This window comes from Lutjanus erythropterus, chromosome 18, assembly GCF_056507025.1.
Source record: "Lutjanus erythropterus isolate fLutEry1 chromosome 18, fLutEry1.hap2, whole genome shotgun sequence".
Lineage (NCBI taxonomy): Eukaryota > Metazoa > Chordata > Actinopteri > Lutjaniformes > Lutjanidae > Lutjanus > Lutjanus erythropterus.
Genome location: NC_139334.1, coordinates 6,408,664 through 6,417,660, shown reverse-complemented (window position 1 = coordinate 6,417,660; position 8,997 = coordinate 6,408,664). Strand labels below are relative to the sequence as shown.

Here is an 8,997-nt window from a genome sequence, read left to right as displayed (position 1 = left end):
TCAGGAAAGGATTTCTGAACTGTTTGTTGTGCTCTTGTTTGTTTTGTTAAAGCAATATATTATATTTAGAATTGATCTAGAACCCTCTTGCCATACACCTTCTTCCATGTCTTTGTTTCACATGCAGTTAAAGTTAATGGCCACATTGGCCCATCAATATTAACTGCATGTTTCGAGGGATTGCCTGTAGTCCTAGCTCATTCCATTGCAGAAACATGCCCTACTGAAAATTGTACCAGTGACCTAAACACAGTCCCATCTAGTCTTCTTGATTTAGTAGCACCTCTATGCTCTTACTGCTGCTAATGGAGAACATTTCTTTTATCTACACAGTTGGTGTCTCTGGCCCGGCTCTCACATGGTTAAAGTCTTGTTATCTGAAAGAACTCAGTTACATCAGAATTTTCTGATGTGAAATATGGAGTACCTCAGGGCTCTATTCTCAGTCCTCTGCTTTTCTCTCTTTATATTTCACTTCTTGGCCAAATTATACACAGTCATGGAATAAATTTTCACTGCCACGCTGATGATTCTCAGCCCTGTGTATCTATAAGGGCAGATGATCTGCCCCAATTATTAAATTAGAGGCCTCCTTGTCTGCTGTGAAAAATTGAATGTCATGTAATTTCCTGCTCCCTGCTGATAAAACAGATACTGCTCATTGGCCATGTTTAACATGAACACCAGTTTGATCAAGTTAAAGTAATTCAGCAGCTGTGTGATTTCTACAAATTTGACAGCCAAGAATTTTGGTGTTACCTGTTTTTTTGCCAATGCACCATAGCTAAAAGTAGGTCTTTTCTGTCCATGGCCAATACATAGACACTAATTCACACGTCGTACCTGACATGTACGAAAAGCCTTCAACTGGTTCAGAATGCTGCAACTAAAACCAGAACATTTGATCATATTACAACAACTATAGCTTCCCTTCACTGAGTCCCCTATTCATGTCAAAGTAGACTGTAATGTTCTTCTGTTGACTTACAAAATTGTACATGGGCTCGTTCCGTCATACCTGTCTGATCTACTTAAACCTTATAGGCTATTTCGTCCTGTTCTCTCCACTCTCAGGGCTCCTGTCTGTCCACAGAGTTAAACAGATATTGGCAGGGTCTTCTCCTACTGTACCCTCTTACTCTGAAGTAGCCTCCCCGCTGCCATCAGACAATTTGTCTCTGAGGCTTTAAAATATATCATTAATTTCAGTCTGAATTAATTTCTTAAGCCTAGCACTTAAAGTCCATGCTTGTCCTGCAGATGAGAATGCTGTAAACATTCTAAAAAAAAAAATTCTCCCTAAGCACATGAGCGTCCAATCTGTGTGCCTATCTCTCTCTTCTTCTCTCATTTCACTCATGCTTGTCTGTGCTGGACCATCAGCCATCCTGGGACCTCGCTTACTCCTCTGGTGCCTCATTCCAGATGACTGGAATGGATCTTCGTCCTCTAGGAGATTCAGCCTCTCCTCTTGTCCTTCTCTCTGTCTCTTGTGTGCATGTTGTCCTTGTGTCTCTCCCTCTGTACTTGTTTCCTTTCCCCTCTGTGTTAATGCTGTGCTTAAGCTTAGTCTCTTGTGTGTTTCTGTATTTGTTGTCTCTTTTGGTCTCCATGGTGGCAAGGAGGTCAAGCAGCACCTGAACATCCACATTCTTTGTATATGTACACAATCTATAACAATGTAATCCCGGTTGCCAGGACTTATAATTTTCATCCTCTGTGCACACAAAGCCTGTTGCTTGTTTTTCCGTCCTGGAAGAGGGATCCCTGCTCTGTTACTCTTCCAGAAGTTTCTTCCATGTTTTTCAGGGCTTTTTTCCTTATCTAAATCAAGGGTCTAAGCTCTGTCCTTAGACCCTGTGTCATTGCTGTGCAGAATGTAACGCCCCTTGAGGCAAACTTGTGATATTGAGCTACATAAATAAAATTTACTTGACTTGACTATGAAAACTAATTAGGCAGAGAGGCTCTGCCCTCCTAGAAATAGGGGGCAGGCACCCCTCTTGCACCCATCATCTGACTTCTGTGACTTAGAAGTGGATAGAAATGGAGCTTAAATAGTGAAATGTCAGTATGGGGCATCTTAAGACATCTTCTGCTGTGCCTTTGACCTGGACTTTAACCCCCTGCCTTGGCTTATCAACAGATTAACTGAGTGTGAGTGTCTCTTTTTATCTGTCTGTCTCATTCATGCTGTTTAGCTGTTACTGCAAAAGGAGAGTTTAGACTGAAAAATCTTTCATTGTTTTTTTTTTTTCAAATAAATCACTAAAACAGCATTCCAGTCTAGGATTTTGCTAGGGCTTCCTAGGGACACTTGGCCTGGACCCAATCTAGTCTTGACCAGTCACCCAGTCCCTACTGCTGACAGTAATCCCTATCCAACCAATACAATTCACTGGTGGGATGATTTTCCCAAGCTATAAGTGTTATCTTGTCTTCACCAGATATAGTCCTGGTGTTCATTTGACATGCAGACCAAGTTATTCTTTGTCTCATCTCATCCTGCTCCTAGAATCCCCCAACTTGTACTTGGCAAACCTCAGATGGGCTGCACACAGTGGACATTGGGTTCCCTGTCGTCCCCTGACCAAAACCCTTCTGAGATTCAGTGGGTTTGGCTGCATGGAGAGCTCTAGAGAGAATCTTGATGGGTCCAACAATATTGGACTTCACAATGATGGAATGCACTTCACTCCTGGGAACCTTCGGTTTCTAAACATCTTCCTGAAACCGTGTCTTAAAGGACTAGTAAGTAGGATTTAGTGGCATCTATCAGTGAGCTTGCAGATTGTAAACACCTTGCCTCACCCTCCTCTTCCAAGCATACAGGAAAATCTATGGTGGGCACTCATGTGCAAGCTTGTACTTAGAGCCAGTGTTTGATTTGTCTGAACAGGGCTACTGTAGAATGGCAGTACAACATGGAGTGAAGGATTAATCCTAAAGTGACAAAGAAACAAAAATTCTTATTTTCAGGTGAGTATACATTAATGAAAACATACATAATCTGCAGTATGTTCCATTTCAGCCATATTCCACCAAAAAACTTCTTACAGTTTGATTCCAGCGGGCAAGGCTGCTTTGCATTATGGCTGCGCCATGTCCTGCAGAACTGATCACAGCCTTTCTACACAATGCTGGTGATTCCACCAGCAGCGCGTCCCAGAAGCAGCTCTTCAGTCTGCTTCAAATGAGCGTCAAGTCTAATTTTTGCGAGTGCCATGTCAATCTGCACAGAGCAGAATCATGACAAATTTCAAAATAAAAAAGACCCGTACAGACTTCTGGCCATTAAAACAGATAAAAAAAGACAGCATTTAACGTCATAGCCTACTTCCCCTTGATAGAAGCACAGAAAGCAAGGAAAGAGAACCAAATAAAAAAATATATAAGCAAGTCAACATAATCAGGCTGACAAAAGTCATTATGTTGCTAATATGAAGGTACTTACTTCTGTAGCAAATATATTGTTAATATCTCCCTACTAGGACAAGTTTGCACTTGTAAGAGCGTGAGCATGTGGATGAAGCATTAAATATTATCACTGATGGTTCAGGCTTTTCGGTTGACTGACACTTTGTGGCAGTTACCCATCAAGAGCTGTTGCAATGCTCCAGGGAAATGCAGGAAAGAACATTACAAACAGTTGTAAACATGGACGTTAACAGTGGAGGTTTAAAACTAATTTTAAAATACAATATTTTAGAAGAAAAGGAATACATTCACATTTGTTTGTTTGGTTTCAAAGATGTACACACGTGCTGTTGGTGAGAAGTGCTGAGAAAACACTGAGTATACAGTTCTTAAATTCAGTGTACCTTAACGTAAAGCAGTTCTCTCTGAAGCCATGATGCATAAATGTCCCTGCTGGCTGTGTTGTGCTCAAAAGATGTTGACTGTGTGTCAGAGGCCAGTGGTGGCGTGAGGCCTTTTGTCAGCAGGGGGACTGAGGAACACAAAGACGGTGGCTGGATGGTCAGGAAGCTACTCTCCAGAGAGACACCAGTTCAGAGGTCAATGAAGGCTCTTTTGGGGAACGGAGTGTGTGGGTGGAGGGTGTTGGTGTGCGTGTGTGTGTGTTGTGCCTACTTATGCACCAACGGCTGTGTGTGAGCATGTGTACATGTCTGCGTGCGCTGGGTGGGGTTGCACACGGCACAAAATGGATCCCAGTGGACAGGCATTTTCAGGAGAGGTCCCTGTGGACGGGGAGAGTAGAAGGGAGGGAGATGATGGTGAGGGTCGGTGGCTGTTGGCTGACAGGGTCCAGCAGGGATGGAGCAGCCTGCTAATGAAGAGCCATCTGAGGCCTCCATTCACCTTGAACATGGGCCACTGCAGCTGCCCTGACCTTGGCTTTGATCCACAAAGATGCTTGACCCCCACTGTTCCCCCAGAGCTACCCCCTCCTGCCATCTGGACAGCATGCATGCATATGTATACATACGTGCACACACCCACAGATACATATGCATGTACACGTAGGCTGACTCATATAGTCATGCACATATGCGTTCACAGGTTTGACATTGTTGGATTCTGTCTCTGGTGAGGTTTGTCCAGCCACATAAGCTGCATCATGTGTGTTTGTGCATAATTGACCTGTGCATTTGTGTTTTGGATACACACCTAAACTCAAACACCACATGCCAAACATAAGTTACTGTCTTTGTGACAAAAGAAGCAGAGGGCAAGCAGGGGACAGGGTGGAGAAGGGCCGTTATCCACTAAAACACATTATCCCAATGTGTAAATGTTGTATGTAATAGACTAGATTTGTGCTTTTCCCTTTATAGCTAATAGTCCCTCCATGTCTCTAGATAGCAGTTCCATACCTGAAGTTGTCTTACATTAACTCATATCTGTGAGATTTTTTTTCTCGTTACTGTCCCAATGGTTGCCACGCTCCACGGACGTTACATTTGTTTCCTTCTCTTCTCCCTAATAGGAATTCAGCCGCTTGGAACGTAAGGGGTTCCTTGGAAATTCCCAAAGTGGCGCAACACACTCCCCTCCCACACATTGGCTTGTCTTGCTTGTCCGCCCAGTTCAGCTGTAAATGACAGTTATGTCACGGGTGACTTAGGTTGCAGTCCATCTGTGGAAATGTAGACCTGTCTGCATTTTCCTTTTTATGCATTTCATTCCTAGCTTTATGGGAATTTTTTATGGCATAAAATATAGTGGAGCGTTATGAGATACAGTAATGTGGTTCATCAGAAAGGCTTTCATAACACATTTCACACGCATTTTTAGAAGGTATAAGATTTTTTACCCCAATTACATCTGGTATTAAAATGGGATCTGTATCCAGATATGTTATCAGAATAATAAGCAATCCGATCTTGTCTCTGCTTTTACACCTGGCATTTTTAATGTGCTCTTGTTATATTAATTGAGATCGGATCTCTGTCCTCCAGAGAAAAACCTGTATGTCTAATTGTCAGTAGGGGCAAATGTAATATATACATATATAAAATTAAAAAAATATATAAATAATAAATATGCAAATACTTATATTACCCAGTAGAGGTGTGACTACATTTGCAGAGATCCTGCTTTGCTCTGGACACCTCTGAGCTTCAGCCTGTTTGGAAGTGGTGTGTAGACCCCAGCCAATACAGCGCACAGATTTTGAGGTTGAAATTTTATGAAAACATAGCAACCAGTGGTTACATCACATTCTCAGTCTCTTTCCTCTTCTCTCTGGTTGTGAGAGCTCCAGAAGGAGTTTAACACACATACACACGCACACAGACAGGGCAGACTTAGGATCGCTTCTTTCAGACTTCTTGCTCGTTCACTTTCTAAATTTGAACAACAACGTTGATTTTCTGTGATCGCAGAACCACAAAAGCCAGCATGTAGTGTGGATAGAGTTTACCCCTACTGAAGATCTTGAGCACAATACGAACCAGACTACTTCCAGATGTGGTCAGGCAGATCCAATTACATTCCCATCATGATGCATTTATACCTTACACCTGACACACATTTTTCCTGATATGGATCACGGACTGCGTTTTGATACCAGGTGTAAATTAGGTGTTTGTATTTCGTGATCAAATCGCCCAGAGAAGTTTTGTCACAAACATGAAGCTTAATAGCCAGGCGCTCATCATCAGTAACTGCTTCTTATTTTTTCCCCACAAAATAGGTCAGTGTCAGCGGGTTTGGTGTCCATGACATGGGCATAGCCTTTGCGTCACTGTTCTGGACGTGTCCCTTGATTAAGTTACTGCATGGAGGCAGCAGCATCTGTGCATATGCAGGGGAACAAGCTGTGCCCGTGGCTTAGTAATTAGAGACAAGCAGAAAGATGAGAGAGTGCACGAGAGAGAGGAGGCAAGATTACCCCTCACTGTGCATCAGGTCTGATGTCTGTGCAGCAATTTTTTTACCCACAGATAGCATCGTACATTTACTTAAGTGAGCTGATTACGGCTCTCGCTTTCACTCATCTCCAAAATACCTTTTATTAGTCTCCTTCCCTCACCGCCTGTCTCTCTGCCTGCCAGCCTGTCATACATTTCCTCTGGTCTCTTGATGATTCTACACTATCTGCCTTCATTGTATTCTGACGTTGAAGTTTTTTTTCTCACCCACTATAATCCATTTGTCTAACTTGGATAGAGGGCAGCGGAAGGAAGTAGTGGAGGAGAGGCGTGTGTCAGAGTCAGAGAGAGCGTCTGCTCCAGCTGGAGTCAATATTTGCTTTTGGAATCTCAATAACAGGCCTCCAGTCATCTGCATCTCTGATAATGGACAGCCATATGGCTCTGTTGACCCACGCTGTGCTGAGCTTCTCTTCTCTCTCCTCTTATCCCTCCTTGTCTTTCGTTTGTTGGCTTCCTTCTAACTTCTAGCTGGTTTCTTTTCATGAAGTCCTCGCTCCTACTATATTTTCTCTTCCACTTATTACCTATCTGGGCACATTTTGTTCTTTTACAAACATCCTACCTCTCTGTCTGTCATCCATAAAAGCCTGGATATGACCCACCACACAGAGCTGTGACCCAAGTTACCATGGCAGCAGAGACTGGGATGCCCACTCTTTGTCCAATACTGTTTCCAGCAAGTGACAGAAAACAGTGACGTTGCCTGTCTGGCAATGACTGGAGGACAGATATAGAGCTCAAGAGGGAAGTGCTTTTACGTGCTTGAAGTCATGCTGCTCTGCATCTCTTAAATGGAGATGTTGGCCCTGGAGAGTTTTGAGATCCAGTGTATTAGTTGACAGGTCTTACAGCTTACTTGATTTTTTTTTTCCATTTCTCTTTTCCTACTTGAGGGAAATATGAGCTTTCACTTTAATGGGTTTCTCAGGTTTCTGTCCTAACATGTGCCCAAATCTAATGTTTACCCAGGAATCTTATTTTCCAACAACATGCCAAAAAGAATCACTGAGCAAAGTAGACTAATTGTTTAAGGATTTCACTTTCAGGGAGTTTGGTTCAAAAGTGTTTCTCACTACCATTTGCCTTCCATGGTCAAATAATCCTAATCATGTTTTTGCTGTTTAAAAGACATGCAAATAGACAAGGCTGGGTTGCACCAACAATGATTAAAACTAGCTAGTGAACGATATAACATATTAATTTTTATAACTTTTTAGCTAGCTAGCAAACAAAGTAACATTTTGTTAAGGAATACAGATGAAGAAGAGCAGCTGAAACTTTTCTCTCTCTTTTACTTTTACTTACTAGATCCCAACAGCACTCTTAATTTGGTTAAGCAAGCATTTCCTTGTTGATTCATTTTGGTTTAAATCACTGAACTGAGATTAGTTTTAATTGTGCAACAGAGCTCTACTCAATCTCAAATCTGGATTTACTCATTTTAAACCTAGTTTTAACTCCGATTAGAACTAATCTTAGATTAAATTAATCTTGATTGGTGCAGCCCAGTCTTGGACTTAGAAGACTGTATTTTTTGGTTCATGGTGCATGTAGAACCAAGCATCACTACCGTTTACACATCCTGCTCTCTTTTGTCCTCTGTTACCCTGTCCTTTGTCTTATTCCGCCCTCTGTCCATCTAAGTCTGTCCCTGTGAGCAGCTTGGCCGTGGTACCCTCTGGTGCCTCCCGGCTCAGGTGCCCATCACCCCAACTTTGCCACGGTTCCCTCAAAGCCATTGGTCATGGCTGCCTTGGCCCCTGCTGTGGCGGCATGTGCCCACAGCAGGCCCCCTGCCCAGTCACTGTCTCGTCCTATCTATCTAACCCAGACCGGAGCCTCTCGGCCCAGTCCAGCCTATCTCAGCTCAGCCTGGTTCAGCCTTGGCGTCAGCAACAGCCCAGTGCCACTCCACCCTGGCAATCATAATGAGATGAGGGGGAGGGGCCCCTCTGTGTTCAGCGACCGGAGTTGTTTGTTTGTGAGTGAGAATGCATGTGTTTGTCTAGCAATTTGTTAGGTGTCGTCTATCAAGGAAAATGGCCACAACAGACAGCTGTGAGAACAATCAGACTCATTGTCACACACACGCAGTTAAATCTGAAAAGTGCTTACTATCATTATGCCATCAGATCGACCTTTTTACTCCAGTAGTTCCCTGCAACATATTTTATCCAGCACTTGCCTCCATTCCACAACAGACACAGCACGATATATCTATGATAATGATATGATAATGACCATCAGAATGTTTTCCGCCCTCGCCCGGCAGCCATTTTGCTGGCTTATTTATTTATTTATTAATTTGAGCTTCCCCATTTCAAATCCGGCCATCCATCCTGCATGCTGGCTGCCCAGGCTCCAGTCACTGCTTGTCACTCTGAATTTCAAATGGCTCCAATTTTCCCCCTGATGGCACGGAGAAGTGGCAGGCAGCACATCGGGGAGGGTGGTCCTAGACATGCTGCCTGCAGCAGGGGTTCTATTAGAGAGAAGAGAGGGACGAGAGGGGGGAGAGGAGAGGTTTGGAGCATCACGCCAGTAGTGATGTATTCTTTCTTTCTTTTTTTATGATTATTTTGGAGACTGCTTTCTC

The 8,997-nt window shown here is 43.2% G+C and overlaps 1 protein-coding gene across 8 annotated transcripts in view; it reads left to right on the top strand.

Annotated features, from left to right (window-relative positions):
* The window catches only part of ralgapa2 (Ral GTPase activating protein catalytic subunit alpha 2), a 119,145-nt gene that overhangs the window by 99,872 nt on the left and 10,276 nt on the right, over positions 1-8,997 (top strand). The window lies entirely within an intron of this gene.